At 51.3% G+C, this 16,345-nt stretch overlaps 1 long non-coding RNA gene across 7 annotated transcripts in view; it reads left to right on the forward strand.

The window, feature by feature from the left end:
• The window catches only part of LOC106824820 (uncharacterized), a 454,906-nt gene that overhangs the window by 84,878 nt on the left and 353,683 nt on the right, over positions 1 to 16,345 (forward strand). For all 7 annotated transcript variants that reach the window (XR_011493359.1, XR_011493365.1, XR_011493361.1 and 4 more), the window contains exon 5: positions 4,726 to 4,790. This is a non-coding gene — a long non-coding RNA (uncharacterized lncRNA). The remainder of the gene's footprint in view (positions 1 to 4,725; positions 4,791 to 16,345) is intronic.

A 16,345-nucleotide genomic window follows, 5' to 3' on the forward strand; every position in this document is an offset into this window, starting at 1 on the left:
TGCAAAATGTGAGCAATACTGGTGTGGAGTGATGAAAAGTGGAGAAAATGGGTGACGCTTTTGAAGCTTGTTTTTCTTCCTTAACCAAGTTACTAGCTTTGGAACCCAGCTCTAGTGCCTGGGCCTCTCTGAACTTTGGTGTCCTCACCTGCAAGCTGGGCATGAGAACCTCTGTTCTGTGGGGCCCGTGTGAAATCCTGACCTGAAATGATCGTCACTGAGCAAGGCAGCCAGGAATACTCATTCCTCCCTCTGTTCTTAACTGTCTTGTTATGCTGGTAAACCTCTGTCAGACTGACGATCCATGAAGCCTGCACCAGTCAGATCAGTGAAATTAAATGACTTCCTGATGGTAATAATTAGATTAGTAGCTAATAGTCAAGTCTGACACTCAGCCAGTGCTTATTAAGTCCTGGGCAATGTGATTAGGCCTCATCTGTTATATAATTTAATTCCTGCAGTTGTCCTGGGAGATGAAGAGCTATAATTAGCCCCATTCTACAAATGAGAAAAGTGGAGGATCAGAGAGACTGAGTACAGTGTCTGAGGTCACGCAGCTATAAGTGGTTGTGTTGGTATTCCAGCCTCAGCTGTCTGGCTTCAGAGCCAATGCTGTTAACCACTGTACTAGCCTGCCTGAAGGGGATGTGGAGAGAGAGAGAGTGTGAGTGTGTGTGTGTGTGTGGTGAAAGGCAATAGAGAGCATCATCGTAAGGCATTCCTGTGGGTGGGTCAGGCTCGCTTGCGGAAGCTGTGACAAAGACACCACAGTTCAGGGTCTGGGAAGGGATAGGGCTGTGGGCTCTCCTTCAGCCTCCCACAGTTTGTCAGTCCCAGGGCCTGTGCTCAGTGTCCAGGGCACATTGGACCCCTGACCCTCATCTCGTCTTCCGCCAGGGATGCAGAGGAGGCTGGAGAGGCAGGATTCCCACAACTGGGGGACCTCCCACTTTTGTTTCCAGCCTCTGGCCAGCTCCTCTTGGTAACTGCTCCCTCTTGTTTCCAGCCACATTCCTCTGTTCTGGACGTTGCTCTCGTGGGCCCATGTCAGTTGACTGAGTCCAAGCGTATCTGTTTGGGAGCTCTCTCTGGCAATGCTGCAGACCGGAGTCTCCTGAACACAGTTTCTCCGAGCGCACAGCAGAGCCCAGCAGCTGCTGCTCCCCACTCCCTACACTTCACCTCCCGGCCTTACAAGGGCTCCCAGGGCTCAGCCCGGAGCTGTGGACCCAAGAGTGATCCCTCCAGCCACTGTGAAGCCCCCTGGAGGAGACGCTGTATGGGGCTCCTTATTTCTTATCACTACATCCTCTGTGTGTTCCCTATTTTACAGATGAGGAAACTGAGGCCCAGGGAGCTTAAGGAAGTTGCCCGAAGGCATAGCCAGAGAACCAGAGCCTAAGGCCAGCCGCATGTGAGAGCATGCTTGTCCCGCTCTGCCATGCCCGGGGAAACTGAGGATTCCTCTGGCGTGTCGGGGGGTCTGTGCTGCCGTGACATCCTGGCTCCTCCTGGGTCTCAGACTCACCTTATCTTAGGCAAAGACAGAAAGTCTTTCTTTCCATAAACTGTTTTAACTGAAGCTCACCGCAGGGTAAGGGTGGTGCTTGGTTCATGGTGGATAAAGAGTGGGCGCGGCTCCGCGCGGGGAAGTGGGTGGGTGGGGACGGGGCAGGGGCGCGTAACTGGCCTTTGGAGGCGACCTGGATTTGAATGGCCCCTGGTGAGGCGAGCCTGTGGGCCGGCTCCTCACTCCCGTGAGAGGAGGTCAGTTTCCTTGGATCCCCCTGTTTTAAAGTCCTGTGACCCTGCAGTTTGAGCATTCAGAGCTGGCATTCAGCTGGCTGTGTGGAAATCCGTACTAAACACAGACCGTTTGGAGGAAGGTTGTTTGTTTTATTGTTGCTTCTATAAATGTAATAGCTAGCTGTATTTTGAGCAATTCCCTGCCTGCCTCTAAGTGGTTTACAGGTGTTAACTCATGCAACCCACACAACTACCCTACGTGATTGGTGCTATTATCACCACTCCCATTTTACAGACGGGGAAAATAAGGCTCAGAGGAGTAAAGTAATCTGCCCAAGATCCCTCAGCAAGTAAGTGGCCAAGTGGGGATTTGAAGCCAGGGAGAGGCTGCCCAGCTCATAAAGATAAGCTCCTGATGGGTATGGCACTCCTCTGAGGGAAGGACAACCACATCTGGAGCTGGTCCCCCCCATGTTATCCCACAATGTCCTAGTGGAGAAGCGTGACCATCCTCATTGTCATGGATGAGGAAGAAAGGCTCTGAGCCCTTAAGGAATTCGCCAGAATTCAACAAGTTGTAAATAGTGGCATTACGATTGAACCCAGGTCCACTGACTCTGGGTATACGGTCACTCTTGTATCCCCTCCTCCTTTCTTGCCAACTTGGAGACTCAGCTCATGTCACTTCGTGCAGCTGGCCTTTCTATGCAGGTGGCCCCAGGGGGCCTGGGTTTCCTCTGGTTTGGAGGGGATGGTGTCCCCAGAATCCTCCCTCTCAGCCCGAACCCCTCAGGGTCAGGCACGGTGTCCTCCTCACATCTGCTCCCCAGCACCAGGATCCCCTTGGTACCTAGGATGACCAGAAAACGTCCTCCATTGAACTTGGCCTGGTGTGTGCCCCTCAGTGCTGGGAAGCCGGGGGGCGCATCAAGGTGAATGTCGGGCCATGTGCGCCTGCAGCCACTCCCACCTCTTTGGTGAAGGAGGAGTTTTGATGGGGAATGGCAGCGGTTAAGCCTGAGACCCAGTCGGGGCACTGCTTGCTGCTTGCATGGGTCCAGTCTGCCCCATGGGTGGTCTGTGTTCCGTGCCCGGAGTGGGCAGATTCTGCCGGGTTCGGGGCCTCATGAAGCTCTCCAGTACGGAAGCACTTCCTTCTGCTCCCAGCCCTCTCCCCCGCTGTGCACATTTCCTCCTCGCTATCTGTGGTGGAAATGGAAAACAGCTGGCTGCTGATGCCTTGAAATCTCCTACTCAGCCGCTCCAGGCCGCTGTTAGGGTATTAAATCATCCAGTGTTTCCTGCTCTCGTCCCCCTCTGACCTTCCTCACAGGTCCCACTTCCCAGCCCATTTCAATCATGTCTTTCCTCTCCTCGGACATTTTCCAGAGCCTCCAGCAGCCTGTCTGAGTGGAGACTGGGGTCACACACAGGGCTGATTGTCTGCTCTCGGCCTGCGTGCCGGACCCTTGCCCCAGCCCTTGGCCATCTCTGGTGCCCATCACCACCAGATCAGTCGTCTTGAGGCACCATAGGAGTTTGCCACACCCTTGCTCCAAAACCGCAGAGGTCTCAACAACAAAAAGACAGACAACCCAATTTAAAAATGAGCGAAGAACTTGAATATACCTTTCTCTGGAGAAAGTATGCAAATGGCCAGCAAGCACATGAAAAGATGCTCAACATCAGTAGTCCCTAGGGAAATGTACATCAGGACCAAGTGCTATACCTTCATACCTACTAGGAAGACGATAATCAAAAAAACAGAATCATAAAGGTTTGCGAGGATGTGGAGAAATTGGAACCCTGTGCATTGCTGGTGGAATATAAAATTGTGCAGCCACTGTGGAAAATAGTTTGGTGGTTCCTCAAAAAGTTAAATATAGAATTACTATACGACCCAGCAATTGCACTCCTAGGTGTATACCTAAGAGAATTTAAAACATGTTGACACAGAAGTTTGTACGCAACTGTTTGTAGCAGCATTCTTCACAATAGAAGGTGGAAACAACTCAAGTGTCCCATCAATGAATGAAATGAATGGATAAATAAAGTGCGGAGTGTGTGTGTATGTATTATATATGTATAATGTGTGTATATATGTGTATATGTATGCATACACACAATGGAATATTTTCAGCTGTAAAAAGGGATGAAGCACTGATGCCTGCTACAACATGGATGAACCTTGAGAACATTATGCTAGGTGAAAGAAGCCAGTCACAAAAGGTCACATATGGTATGATTCCATTTTTATGAAGTATCCAGAATTGGTAAATCCGTAGAGACAATGCAGATTGGTGGTTGCCAGGGGTGGGAGGCGATGAGAAGTAACTGCTTAATGGGTATGCAGTTTTGTTTTGGGCGATGAAAATGTTTTGGAACTAGATAGAGGCGATGACTTGTACTACCTTGGGAATGTACTAAATACTGCTGAATTGTATACTTTCAAATGGTTAATTTTATTTCATGTGAATTTCACCTCAAGCAAAACAAGCAAACAAACATGGTGGCATTGCAGGTTCCCTTAGGTAACAAGAGAGATGTGGGGCACTCACTTCACGCCACTGTGTCTGACCCTTAATCCCACTGAATTCTGTAGAGATGGAATGGACCCCATTAGTCCCGCTTTACAGATGAGAAAGTCAAGGCTCAGTTAGGGCACACAGTTTATAATGGCACAGACAGAAGCACAACCAGGGTTTGTCTGACTCAGAGCTGATCGCTTTTCCACCCTCCTCCTCCTCCTCAGCAACATACAAGGCTCTCGCTTTGGTTTAGATTCTCCGTTCACGTCAAGAACTGTGCCCAGCCCTGTGGATGCCTCACACTGAGCTAGAGGAGCTCCGCTCCGTGTCCTTTCAGGAGCCACCTGCCTTTTGTTTTCCCCATATCCACGTCCTCCGCTGTCCAGTCCACTCTGGCCACCCCTGCCTACTGGGATCTTTTCCTGACACAGACTCCTCATGTCTCTCACAGGGATTTGTACCCAAAAGAAAACAGAAGAGGAGGGTTTGAGTCACCGTTCTGCTGTATGATCATGGGTAAGTCTCAAACCCTCGGTACCTCGGTTTCCCTAAATGTACAGTGGGAAAGCTTGAGAACACTCCCTGCTGTCTTCCCTGGGGTCGTTGTGGGGGTTGAATGCATCTGTGTTTGGACAGATGCTTTGAGAATGGAAAAGCACCATGTGGACACCAGTGATGGGGATGATCACTGCTCACAGTCAGGTTCAAGCTTCCTGCGTACTCGGCAGAGAATGGACCCAAATTCCAAAACCTAGCCCAGGGCATGTGGCCAGTGCTCAGCTGTGATTTGTTACATGAATGAGAGAATGAATGAGCAGTCGGCAGTTAGAGACCTGAATTGTAGGTTTGGTCCAGGATCTAGATTTTGAATTGTCCTGGGTCTGTGCTCGTCCCAGGCCTGAACGCACAGCAGACTATCAGGAAATAGTTGTGACTGATTCATCTGTATGCTCCATAACCGAGCTGGAAATGGGCCATTTCATTCTGGTCTCTGGATTTTGGCTGCCTTTTCTCTCATAGCAGGAATTACGGCAGGAAGATGGGATGGAGGAAGATGAAAATGCTCAGCTTTGCTCCCCGCTCCCCCTGAAGAGGCGTGTGATCAGGGCCGAAGCAGGAGCACTGGCCCTCCTGGTGGGCACTCGCTGGGCTGTCGCCTTAAGCTTCCTTATGCCCACGGGAGACTGACACTCCTTCTTCCCCGTGCCTCTCTTCCTCTTGGTTCCATCACAGTTTTAGGGCACGTAGCTGAAGCTTCACGGGTGGGAGTAAGAGGCAGTGCCACTCTGCATGAGTCGGAGTGTGGGTGTCATTTTTGTTCTGATAGGAGGAGGGATCACCACGTCTCCTTTCCGACTGAGGCTGCCCAGAGCCCTGGGTGCTGGTATGGATTCACTCACCCTCAGTCCTGTGACCTCGGACACAGCAGCTCGGGTAGGAATGTTAGTTTCCACGTCTGCAAAATAAGGAGTAGGGGTGAGACTTAGAGGAACTCTCAAGTCCCTTTTGGCCTCAAAGTTCCATGATTCTGGCAGTCTAAAGGGGGTGTGTTTGATAGCTCCTAACAGCAACCATCTTCTGTCTCTCTTTCCCTTTTTAGCCTGTACCTCCATCCATCTATCCACTTACCCCTCCTTCATCTACCCTCCCACCTATTCATCCATCCATCCACCCACCCACCCACCCATCCATCCATCTATACACCTATCCACTCACCCATTCACCCATCTACCCAACCACCCACTCATCTATATGCCTATCTACTTATCTACACACCTATCCACCCACCCATCTTCCCACCTATCCATCCATCCATCCACCCACCCACCCACCCATCCGCCCATTCATCTATACACCTATCCATTCACCCATTCACCCACCCACCCATCTATCCACCCACCCATCCACCCACTCATCTATACACCTATCCACTCACCCACCCATCTGTCCATCCACCCACCCACATTTACTAATCCACACACTCATCTATGCACCTGTCCACTCATCCACTCATCCACCCACCCACCATCATTTACTAAGTAGCCCCACTGGACCAGGAATTATGCTAAGTTCTGAAGATACAGAGAAGATTACAACAGGGTCCCTCGCCTTAGGCGCTCACAGTCATGAGCCAGGACACAGATATTGGACTAAAAGAGGAAAATTAAATGTCACGAGTGCTGTGATACAGAAGGCGAGGCTGCCCTGGTAGCAACAAAGGAGGTGGCAGCCTCTCCTCCAGATCCTGTAATGAGGACTGTGGCCAGCCTCTGCAGTAGCTTCAGGACAGGCTTGTCTTGATGTGGGGGAACAGGGTCGATGACCTCAAGAGGCCCCTTTTAGCCACAGGAATCTGTCATGTGGAGTTCTCAATTGCTGGCTTTGCTGGAAAAGAGAGAGAGAAAAAAAGAGGGAAGAAATAGAGGGGCCGGTCAGCCCTCCTGTACATTTATGCTTGCGGTCTCAAACCTCCATTTCCTGGGGCTGCAGGCTGTGTGTGGGAGGCGTGCATGGTGGCTTGGCTGGCCCGGCGCTCCTGCAGCCCGCTCTGGGGACGGCTGTCTGTTGGCAGTCCCCTCCCTGTGCAGCGGTGGCGGCCGGTGTGGACAGACCTCCTCTCTGTCTGGCTCGTCAGCGTCCTGTGGCAAAGGGCAGAGTGGAGCCTGTGTTTCTGATGGCCGCTCCACCCCTCAGAGTGGGGCAGTGTAGTGATTCTGAGGGTGACGCTGGCATGCGCCCCTCGGCCCCATCCCCCTCAAGGGAGATTGTGGACAAGGCAGCTTTTCTAATAAGCAGCCTCTGCTTGCCCTGTAGGAGATGAAAGACTGTGTGTAAGAGTGGGTAATTTTGGGTTTTCCTGATGAAAGCAGTTGACATTTGTTCAGACCTCGTGCACACAGCTCCCCTGCCTTTCATCTCTGCTATGAAAGCCTGGCCCGTCTTTGGCCTGCATCCGGGATGGGCAGTGCCACCGGAACTGAACTGGGCCAATGGCAAACTATAAACGAAACGGGTGGAAAGACCCTGGGGGGCTGTGGATGGAGGAGTGGACACCGCAGGTTTGCAAGTTCTGACTTTCCTGGAGGGGCTGCTCCCTGGTGTCGGATTGTGCATTGCGGTGCCGTGGAAAGAGCACGCCCTGTGGAGCCGGGCAGGGCTGGCTGAATCCGAGTGCTGGCTCCTCCCCTTCCACACTGAGTGAATGTAGGGGGTCATTTGTCCTCACTGAGCTGTGTCCTCATTTGTCGGTGGGAATAATATCACTGCCAACTCTTGTGGCTTTCACAGCTCATCTTAGGCGCTGTCTGGAGCCCAGTAGGTCCTCAGGAATGTTCATTGGCTTCTACCTGAATGGGTGAACTTGACCTTTTGTGCTGTAGGCACTGTCAGACTGGAACTGGGGACTTGCATTGTTCAACCACATACAGTTCCCATACAGTGTCTGCCGTATAGCAGGTCCTCCTCAGTGACTGGCAGGTGGCTCCATGGAGAAAGGAGAGTTTGCTTCCGCCTCTCGTACAGCTCGTCTAGCTTTGCAGAGAAAGAGAATGAACAAAGAGGTTACATAACTTGAGTCTCTGAAACAGGCCAGGTTGTACAGTCTTTCTCATGTGCATTCATAACGCAGGGAGCAAATGCTTCAGACTTGACTCATTGATGGAATCCCTGCTGCAGTCCCATCTAACCACCCATGAGATAAGTTGCTACCCAACAGGAGCAACCTGGCCACCTGTCTGTCCAATTTGCTCTTGAATACCTCCACTGCTGGGGCACTCATTACCACTGAAAGATGGTGTTGATGCTTCTGATGTTCTTTCTTCTGCTGATGAGTGATGGGCACTTTCTCCGGGCTTTCTGTGTTCTGATCCTTGGGGCCCTCCTGATGAAACAGACCCCTCTCACAGATGACAGCTTTTAAGTTGATGAAGGCAGATGCCACGTCCTTTCTGAGTCCTCTCCTCCATTGGGTCAACCACCTACCTAGTTGAGTGGCATTGGTTTTGCCCCTTAACCTCCCTGAGCTTGTTTCTGCAGTTCTTGAGCACTGTTTAAAGACGAGGTTCAATGAAATAATGCACGTCCAGAACACAGGACATGCTGAGTTCATGTGGCACCCCCTCCCCATGATGCAGTTGCATGTGGAGTTCAGGAACGTGACAGCCCTCCACTTTTAAACAGGGGGCAGGGAAGCCTCAGGTGGCATTGGTTTGTGTGTTTGTTTATTTTTTTTTTGAGCAAGATTAGCCCTGAGGTAACATCTGCCATGAATCCTCTTTTTTGCTGAGGAAGACTGGCCCTGAGCTAACGTCCGTGCACATCTTCCTCTACTTTATATGTGGGATGCCTACCATAGCATGGCTTGACAAGCGATGCATAGGTCCATACTCGGGATCTGAACCTGTGAACCCTGGGCCACCAAAGCGGAACGTGCGCACTTAACCGCTGTGCCACCGGGCCAGCCCCATGTGTGTTTATTTTTTAAAGCCACTTATCCCCACACTTCCTGTAGTACCCGGGCGCTGGAAAGCATGCCCGTTCTAATGCGCGGCACCTTTTCAGCAGGCTGGGGAGCTGAAAGTTCCCTGAGCTCATCTTAGATGCTGATTATTTCAGGGAAACGGGGAGTGACTTCTTCTCCCACATGGAAGGGATTCAGGGAGCAAAGCCGTTTCCTCTTCTTAACCCTCCAGTCTGGAAAGTGACACTGTGTCAGTTTGTCAGGGTTTTAGGAGGAGGCCTTTGCAGACTGTGCCCTTCTCCTCCTTTTGTGAAATTGTCTGTGGCGGGTTTGTCTCTCCCCTGAGCAGTCACCACCAGGCTCTGTTGGGAGACTCTGGCACAGGGCAGTAGAAGGGACACTGGACCAAGAGCCTGGAGGTCGGTGCCTGATCTTTGCTCCGCCTGGAAGAGCTGTGTGGCCTCTGTTCAGGTTTTCACCCTGGCTGGGCCTCCCTTACCTGTTTAAGGGGTGGGTTGGCCTTTTCAGGCCCAGCAGTGTGGGCATCCTGGGGGTCTCCAGGAAGGTCAGAAAGTGGAAGGAAAGCCCCCATGGCCCCACCGGTAAGCCCGCCATCCCGTTTTCAGGCTCCTCTCCCTTTTTTCCTGCGCTGAATGCCGTGTGTCCCAGCGCTTCGGGGGTTCTCTGAGTCTCCTGCCATCTGCCAGGAGCAGCAGCAGGCAGCACAGCCTCTGCACGTGAAGAAGCATCTATAGCCAGGATTGAATCCAAATGCCTTGGCCCGACACATCCGCCCTTCATTCTGAACTCAGCCTGCTCTCTTGCCTGCCCCCCCCACCAGCCCTTCATGCTGCAGCCACACAGAAGTTGAGGGGTCCTCCGTATCTGTGTTCCTGCAGACAGACTGCACCGGGAAGCAGAAGTCATCGTAACATGAAAATATGCACTAATAAACTCATTGCTAACGTCCAGCCCACCCACATCCGACGATAATCAGTCTTTTACTGATTGCCAGACGTTGTAAACATCTGTCAGTCCAGGGCACGAATAGCAGAAACTCTTAACTGACCTCCATTTGGCTCCTTTGCTGGATTAATTGATGCTGCCCATTCCGTTTGTACAGCAAACTGAGTGAGGCCCCAGGCTTACTGATGGCTTGGGGCTGGTGGGCTGCTCACAAGCCCAGTTTTTCCAGATTCAAAGTTTTGTTCTGCCCTAACTGTGTGGCCTTGGGCGAGTTAAATAACCGCTCTGTGCCTGTATGTTTCATCTGCAAAATCATACTGAAACTAGTACCTACCTTCCAGGGTGATGCTGAGCATTAGATGAATTAATACATGTAAAAGCTTACAACGGTGTTTCCTGGCGCGTGGTAGACGCCCGTTGAATGTTAGCTTTGATATTCATGGGCCAGGAAGCCTTCTACCACCTGTAGATTTGTGCGCTGGCCAAAAGTTGTGTTGGTAGTTACATGTCACGTAAACTGATGAGAATTGAGTTTAAAAAGAAAGTTGTTGCCTGAAAATTAAGTTTAGTACTTTGGAAAGAATGGATGACATTGATTCGCTAAAAAGTTGTCATCGAATCGTTTAGAGGCAAAACAGCTGTAAAAAATAGGCCGAAAAATTGTAAAACTGTAAGAGTCTGTATTCCATATGCTTTGCAGATGACTTAAGTTTTGCACTCCTTGAAAGAAATGGAAATCAGAAGTCATAGATGTTGAATCGTGACTGTGTATTTTGCAAGAAAGACAGTTGGCGCGTCAGGTCAGTGGGCCAAAGAAAGACCCTGCCTTTCGATTGGCTAATAAATGCGCAGCTGTACGGAAATAGTTCACTGTCTGTCCTGGTTACGGTGGCTCACTTTTCCAATGACATACCAGTGTGGGAGTTGGGTCACAGGGCTTGTTCTCTCCAAGCAGATCAACTGCCAGCAATTGCTCGTCTTGCCCAGACTGCGGGGTTTCCTGATGCAGGTGAAGGTGCTGTGGACGTGCGGCATGAATTACGTGCACGTACCCAGCACTTCCTGTGTGCAGGCACCGCTGGAGCGCCTGATACACTAGTGCTGACACAGGAAAGAGACACAGGCATGGCCCTGAGAACTGCTGTCGGGGAGTCCTTGGGGGCTTCACCATGGAGAGGAGGAGGAAAAGATGAGGACCCTCTGGGCAAATCAAAAGAAAGTGACTTAAAAATAAAAACAGTTGCGAGGCGTTGGGAACATTAACAAAGTCCTGAAAGATGTTTTACAAAATGATGCTTTTAATGATGAAGAGTGAGAAGGTTTCTATTGTGTGAGAAAACATGTGCGAGGAAAACCTCGGGGTCAGTCATTGTTTGCACAAGTGACACTTAGAGCCCAGTTGAAAATGACAACTTAAAATTTAAGTATGAGACAAACCTTGTTTTATATTTATAATTATTTATCATTTATATATGACATTTATAATATATAAATGATAAATTATTAACTTATGAATATAAAATATCTTACAATTCTTTGTTTCTTTTTTCAAGATAAAGTCTCCCAGAGGAGGGCTAGGACAAGTGACAGGAGTGGCCCCAGATCACAGCCAAATGAAGGGGAGCACTGGGAATCGGGAGCAGGTGGTGGCAGTTTGTGTTGTTAAGATAAAGGCTGCCCCTCCCTGTGGCACACACACGTCTTACTTACTCTAAATATCTGGGCCTTATTTTAAGTGGCTTCAAGTGGCTTCTTTGAGGTCCTCTTCTCCACACAGTCCCATGCCCCAGGTCTTTGCTCTCGCTGTTTCCTCTTCCCTGCCTTATCTGCACCTCTCTACGCTCCCTTCTTCTCTCTGCATGGCCCTCATCAGAGACTCCTTCTGTGTCTTGCTCAGGGTGCACGGGGGGATCCCCTGAGCAAGGACCTGACTTCCTTCTCTGTGTCCCCCTGGCTCAGTCCCCCTGCCCACACAGCGGGAAGAAGGGAGGGCCAGCAGGTTTAGGAGGCAGGGGTCCTCCCAGGCTGGGGCAGGGCCTCTGTCCTTCCTGAGCTTGGCCTCCCTCTGCCTTTACTTCTGTGCCGACCTGGTGGAGACAGGATGGGCGGGGAATTCCTAGAATAGATGGGGGAGGTGCTGATGTGTGTCTGGCCTGGCTGTTCCCCTTGCAGCCAGCAGTGCCATCCCTGTGCATTAGCCCCTCTCAGAGGTCTCCAGGTCCCAGGAGTCATCGGATGACCTAGGAGGCATTAGCAGTCTCCTCCCCACCCTGCAGTTTACCAGCAACACTGATAGCCCCTGACGTGTGTTTTCGGCAGTGTGTTGTAGCTTCCAGAGAACATTTCCTCACCCTGGTCGCTAATTCTCATTTGCTGATTAGGCCACGGAAGAGGACTGGGACAAGTGACCGGAACTGCCCAGGGTCACAGCCCAGCGAAGGTACAGCTAGGAATCGGAAGCAGGTGGTGGCGGTGGCCTTCTTAATCACAATGATTATAGCCACATGATGCTGGACGCCTTAGAGCACCATCGTATTTACTCACAAGCGACTCGTTGAAGCAGGTGGGCCTTTCCACTGTCTTTTACAGTGGGGGATACTAAGGCGAGCAGGTTGAAGTCGGGCTGTGAGGCCCGAGAATTCGTCCCAAGGTTCTCCCTCCACGTCCACCGTTCAGATCAGGGCCCAGCACGGCTGCACTTGGACAGGCGTGAACGGGGTAGATTGGGGAGACCCCAGAAGGCGTTCCTCCTCCGCCTGTGCGCCTCTCGCCGCCCTGGTTTGGAGCCCCCCCTTTCTGTTGGTGGGGGTCTCTGAAGGAAGACATCCCCCCCGACCCCCAGCATCTCATGTTCTCAGGAGCCACGCAGAGCACAGTTGGAGCCAGAGACCTGCTGCTTTTGCTGCAAAGGCTATTTGGTTTTATTCCACAGGCAGTGTGGGGAAGAGAAGACTAAACAGTGGAGGCCCCTCCTAACCTGGGGGCACAGCGAGGAGGAGGAGGCGGAGGAGGAAGGCAGTGTGCTGGAAACAAAGGGAGGGAAGGTGAGGGCAGAGTCTTACTGATGGCGGCGCCCCCCGCGCGCTTCCCTGGGTTGTATAATCAGCTGTCACTTCGGCCTTTCCCCACATCAGGCTTCACAAGTACAGAGTGAACATTAAACAAACAGTGACTGCTCTATAAATATTTAACTCCCACTGTTTAGGAATTGCTCGGGGCAGGAGACAGAATAAGAGTTCCTGGCTTTCGGCTGCGTGGCCCTCTGTCGTGGCGGTGGATGGCTAGGAGTTTGGGTGCCGGGCAGCAGCTGTTCCAAAAGCCTTGTGGCTTTCAACTGGGCATGTCTTCCCTCCTTTTGGAGGGTGTATTTGGGGACACGTGTCTTTGTGTTCATGGAGTAGTTCAGACCCAGCACGCTGTGTTCTAGAAGCCATCAGCTAACATTTCTGCCCAGTGGCTGGGATCCATCATGAGTGGCATTGTTGTCATTCCTTCATGCGACAGCAAAACTCTTCCTTTCTTTTTTTATAACAGCATTGTCAAGATGTAATTCACATACGCTACAAGTCGCCCGTTTAAAATATACAATTCAGTGGTTTTAATATATTTGTGGAGTTGTGCAACCATCACTACAGTCTGTTTTAGAACGTTTTTATCACCCCCAAAAGAAACCCCATATGCATTAGCGGTCCACCTCTTATTACCCCCAATTTACCCAGCCTTAGGAAACTGCAAATCTCCTTTCTGTCTCTACAGATTTTTCTATTCTGGACATTTCATGTGAGTGGAATCATACGTGGTTTTTTTTGTGACTGGCTTACTTCACTTAGATATTGTTTCTAAGTTTCATCCATGAAACTTGTAGCATGTGTCCATACTTAATTCCTTTCTGTGGCTGAATAATATTCCGTTGTATGGAGAGACCCCATTTTGTTTATCCATTCACCTGTTGAGGGACATGTAGAGAGAGCAAAAGTCTTTAGCTGAAAAATCAAGATGTGACTGATCCAGTGTCACATGATTGAGACTAAACTCACTCACAAAGCAGAGTCTCCACCATTCTGGGAAAGGTCTAGGAGGTTACCTTAAAGCACGGCATGGGGGTTAAAATGTGTTCAGCTGACAAGCCACTCAGCTTTTATGTAGCACTGACTGTATGCCAGGCGTTGTAGTAGGCCCATCTCCTAATTTGTTGCAAATATCTGATTGTATAGTCCCTTCCTTAAAAAGATCTACCCATTTATCAAAGCCCATCCAGCTAGATTTTTTTCGGGCGGGAGAACGGGAGAATAAGTTTGTGTTCTTGGCCCATTTCTTGTGATTTCAGATGTTGACTCTTTAGGAGAGAGGAGCAGAGAAGAGCTGCGACTCTCCAGGGTGCCCTTCCTGTTCACCTCCCGCCGTGTTGTCCCTGGGTAGTGCTTTTCCCATCCACAGTGGCCCTTGGAGTCCCAGATGTTTCCAGCACTTATTTGAAAGGCTGATTCAGTCCAGGTCCAGTCCCTGGCTTAGGCAGGCTGGCTCTGCAGGAAATGGTAAAAAATGGGGCTGTTATTGTTCCTGGTCATCTAATTATGACTAACGGTAATGGATGCTGTGGATGTCCTGCCCAAGTCCCCTTTACCAGACCGGCACACTCACCCCCAGCTGCTAAAGTTCACGGCACCCCCATCTCTGGAGGTTTGCTGCCTCATCCGGGAAGTTGCTCATCTCCCCCCGCCCCCAGCCCCTGCTGACTCAGGGGCACAAAAGGCCAGCCCCCTTGCTTCAAAGTGGGGTGAACTCTGGGGTGCCGTTCACGTGCCAGAGCTCCTGGTGGGATCAGGCTGAGGCGAGTGTCCGCCTGAATCCACGTCCTTGCGGAGCCCCTCCGCTGTCTGTCCTGCGCCCCTCACTCCTTTTCTCCTGAGCATGCTCCCCAGTCAACACCGAAACAAGAATTCCCATCTCAGGATGTGTTCCTGGGGAGCACACCTTTCCTGGGTCCCTCTGATGACGTTTACTTGGAGGTTCTCTGCCTGACCTTCCTGGCAGGGCCCGCTGGGTGTTCTGTTTTGTTTTGTTGGTTTTGGTTTCAAAGTCTTCTCAGGCTAATCGGGCTCTCGGAAAGGTCTGCAGTGAATCAGAGTCCTGGCATGCTTCCCCTCCTGCCTCCCTCTCTCCCGATTTCCTTTCTCTCCCTTCCTCCCTCATTCCCCGTGAGCATCCTCTCCCGTGTTGGCAGTGAATGCAGCAGCAAGAAAAAAGACTTGGGAAGACACTCTTTTCGGCAGGCTCACCAGCCTAGGTACCAGATGGCCTTGGGGTCAAGTCCAGGCCTGCCACTCAGTAACCAGGTGATCAGTCGTGACTTCTCATCTGAAAACGGGACTGGTGATCTCTACTTCTCAGAATTGTTGCAAGGACCAGGATAACCGGGGTTGGTGATGGAGTACAGTGACTGGCATCCAGTTGCGCTCAGTACACAGAGGCTGGGAAACCGTCCCGAAGGACTCCTGGTTTCCCTCACCCACTCGGGGCTTTGGCCTTGGCAGCCAGTTATCATCCATCCAGGCCCTTTGAGGTCTCATTGGTTTTGTTTGCGTACTTTCTTCCTGGGTCACTCTTTCTCTTCTCGCTGAGCCGCCTCCTCCCTGAAGCCCTCTCGGATGCCCGGGACTAATACTTCCCAGCATAGCACTATTTGCCGGATAGTATAGGATCTGTTGGATTTGTCTCCTTGAGTACATCGCTGACTTCATGAACATGGGGTGTGTGGAGAAGGTATGACGAAGTAGGAGAATGGGTTCTGGAGTCAGACAGGTGGGTATTGCGATTCTGGCCCTGTCCCTCACTAGGTGGGTGACTTTGGGCTGGAAAACTGTGCCAGTCGCCCACCCACGGGACACAGTGCACATTCGAGGTGTGCTCTCAGCAGGGATTTCTCAATACCTGGCGCTTCTGAGTCGTCTGGCAATTGGAAGAGGAAGCCCATGGGAATTAAATAGGCAGAGCCATGTGAGTAAACAGCAAGCTGAGGGCTAAACACTTTCTACAGCTTTCGTATGTGACTGGTGGGTGAGATGGGCTGTCACCCCTCTGGTCACCATATAAGGGGGTACAGGGGCCATCTCCTGCCACCTGCCCTCTATCTGTTCCTGCCAGAGCTCAGGCCCAGAGAGCTGAGTTAAAAGGGGGGTGTAAAGGACCCTCGTGTCCCTGAAAATTGGGACCTAGGTGCAATTCTGAGATTTGATGGATGCCTCCAAGGCTCAGCCCCAAGTGGAGGAATTCGCTCTGTCGACCACTGGTACCCACAGTGCCCCCCGAAGGGGTGCGATGGGCGAGGAGTAAGGCAACTGCTCGCTTCTGCTCTCCCATCTCTCTCTGGCCCTGGCCCTGTCTCTGCCTCTGCGCTCCTTCCCCTCCCTTTGAAGGGACACGGTGCTGCTCACAGCCTGGCCCGCTGTGGTGGCTGCGGAGAGGGGCCGAGAATAAGCTTGTGTCCACGGCAGCCCTCCAGATACAGCAGGACTGGGCTGACCTTTAAATAGACGGACTCTGGGCCACTCAGTTCCTGGAAGTTAGAAGAAAGTCAGCCTTTCAAGTGATGCGACTTCCAGCCTCAGGAAAGGTCCCTGTGTTTGCGAAAGCCATAATTGACTGC

This window comes from Equus asinus, chromosome 12 (assembly GCF_041296235.1).
Source record: "Equus asinus isolate D_3611 breed Donkey chromosome 12, EquAss-T2T_v2, whole genome shotgun sequence".
NCBI lineage: Eukaryota > Metazoa > Chordata > Mammalia > Perissodactyla > Equidae > Equus > Equus asinus.